Raw genomic sequence first — 2829 nt, 5'->3', positions numbered from 1 at the left:
GAATTTTATAAGCAGTCACAGGAGCAAGGCTACATGTACGGCCCGAGCTGCCAAACTGTGCTTGCGAATGCTTTGCCCTTGTTCCTTACCCCGATTTCCAGCGTGCACCAAAGTCTACCACCGCCCATTTCAAGTTGTATGAGGACACCAAACCCTGAGTTGGGAAGAGACACACAGTGATATACCAGTAGAGAGTATTTCTACCTTCAGAAACAATCAGGACGGTCACATAATTTACGGATCCCAGTGCAAAATAAAAACGTGGGACCAGCTGGCAAGCAGCTCAACGAGTGAAGATGACCTGAGTTGGATCCCAGAGCCCACATGGAGGAGGGAGAGAACAGACGGAGCCGACTCTTTCCTGACCTTCACATGTGCTGCGGTTTGCACACCTTTCCCAATAAATAAACGTGAAAAACTTAAGAATTAATTAAGTTTAAAATTACAAGGGTGGAATATGAAGCCGTAGTAAAACGAGTATATGCTCTTCCGAGTTCAGAGCCATTTGACTGTCCAGATTCCAGCTCATAAACATCCTTGGATGCAGACAGCTTGAGGAGCAGCCTAATAATAATAAGATGATGGGGAATAAAGTCAGTCCTCCATAGAATGGCGTTTGTTATGGTTCTTAAAGAAACAGTCGAATAAATACTTTAAAATGTTTTAACCAGCCACCAGCGTATCTGTCCTTATCTACTCAGGTTTGAGAGAGGTATCTTGTGTTCTTACATGCTTTGAAACAGTTTATCACATGACCATTTATTTGACAAGGACTGGCTACCTAAGGATGATTGAATCAGTGTTTTCAAAGCCAGAGAAAAAGCCGTGAACAAAATGCTGTCTCTGCCGTCACAGTGTTCAGACTCTTTTCTGTCCTGAGTCCTAAGCTATGGACACAGACTTAGTCACAGTCCAGTTATAGCTGTAACTTCTGAAGCTAACTCCCGAAAGCCAGAATCTGCCGAGGAAGCACATATTAGGTAAGATATGTCAACCCTCCATGGCTCCAGAATATTTGTAAATATTTGTACCTGCACTGAATATATTACAGTATATATTCTTCATGTTATTATTCTCTAAAGAATGCAGCAACACACATAGCATTTATCCTGTGCTAGGCAGTACAAGCAGGCTATATGCAAATACTATGCCACCTCATATAAGGGCCATGGATATCTATAGACTTTTTAAAAATTTACTTTTAGCTTTATCTTATTTTATAAGTATTTTGCTTACATGCATGTCTGTATATTATGTGTGTGCCTGGTCCCTGAGGAGGTCAGAAAAGGGCAAAGAATCCATGAGCTGCCATATGGGTGCTAGGAACTGAACCTGGGCCCTCAGTGAGAACAAGTGTTCTTAACTACTGAGCCATCTCTCCAGCCCATCTATAGATGTTAGGATACCCTTAGGACCAGTGCCCCATGGATACTGAAAGCATTATATTTAAGATGGATGTGGTGATAAATATCTGGAATTTTTATGTTGGTGAAGTGAGCCAGGAAGATCCCTGGACCAGTCATTTTAGTCAAATGGATGAACTCCAGGTTCAGAGAGAAATCTTACCTTACATGATTAAGGTGGAGAGCAATTGAAGAAGATGCACAGTGTTGACCTCTGGCTTTCACATACACATGTGGCTATGCATACCCAAACATATGCACACTTAGACACAAATGAACATGTGTGTATAGACACACACATGCACACCCACACCCATGAGAGAGAGGAGAGAGAGAGAGAGAGAGAGAGAGAGAGAGAGAGAGAGAGAGAGAGAGAGGAATTTTAACATTTAATGGACAGGATCTAAGAGTCCAGGCTTCCCAGGTGTCTGTCTCCTTTATGGTATTGCCCATCACTCATTTGCTCATTTATTTATGCTAAGACAGACATTTGATTGTGTTGGAGTTATAGCCCTGAGAAACAGACCCAATCTTGGTTCCAAACTCCATGTTTTCCTCCTTACTACCATCCCACTCCTGACTTTTCCATCCCCCATCCCAGCCTATGAAGCCAGATTTCATTTGGCAGGTAAACAGTCACCACAGGCTCCAGGGGGACGTGGCTTCATCTGGACCATGTGTTGATCTTTTTTATACTTTCTGTTGTGTCATATCAGGAAGAGTTTCAGTTGCATCCTGTCTTTGCCTGTTTTCATCCCTCGACTGGCTCGGAATCTTCTGTTGACCAGTCTGCTGGCACCACTAGCACCTTAGCTTTTCAGGTTCTTTCTGTGCCCTGCTCCCTCCCCGAGTCATGACAGATATATTGTGTCACACATGGTGATGGGGCTGGAAACCATGGAGCTCCTTGCTCTATCCTCAGGGCCCTGACTGCCCTCAGCTTCATGTCTTGCCTGCTCAGGTCTCTGGTCCCCTTGTGCTGACCGATAAATAGCAGCGTGTGACAACTAGTGAATTTCCAGTTATTTCTTTCTGGAGGGCCAGAGGCTGGGGACTCACCAGCTGATCTAGACAGACCCAGGCTTCTGCTGGTGGTACAAACACCTGAACAGTCCATGTGATTACCCCTATGCTCCAGTACCTACACAGATGATTCTACACAGCATCATTCTATATCCTTTTGTGAGTAGGGACATTTTGCACAGTACCAGGGAGCCTGAGAGAGGCTCAAAGATATTGGTTCAGACCTCTCTGCTTCATTCTCCTATCATTCTGACTACTCCTCCAAGGGATGTAAACCCCAAATATCTCATGCTCCTCACCACCTTCAAACTCTTTGCTATAGTTTGGATCTTGAATGTCTCCCCAAAGCCAGTGTGCTATAGGGCTGGAGCCCTGCAGGCAGGCTTCAATAGAGCACTTTGTA

This window comes from Chionomys nivalis, chromosome 11 (assembly GCF_950005125.1).
Source record: "Chionomys nivalis chromosome 11, mChiNiv1.1, whole genome shotgun sequence".
NCBI classification, from domain to species: domain Eukaryota; kingdom Metazoa; phylum Chordata; class Mammalia; order Rodentia; family Cricetidae; genus Chionomys; species Chionomys nivalis.
This window is presented reverse-complemented; position numbering follows the sequence as displayed.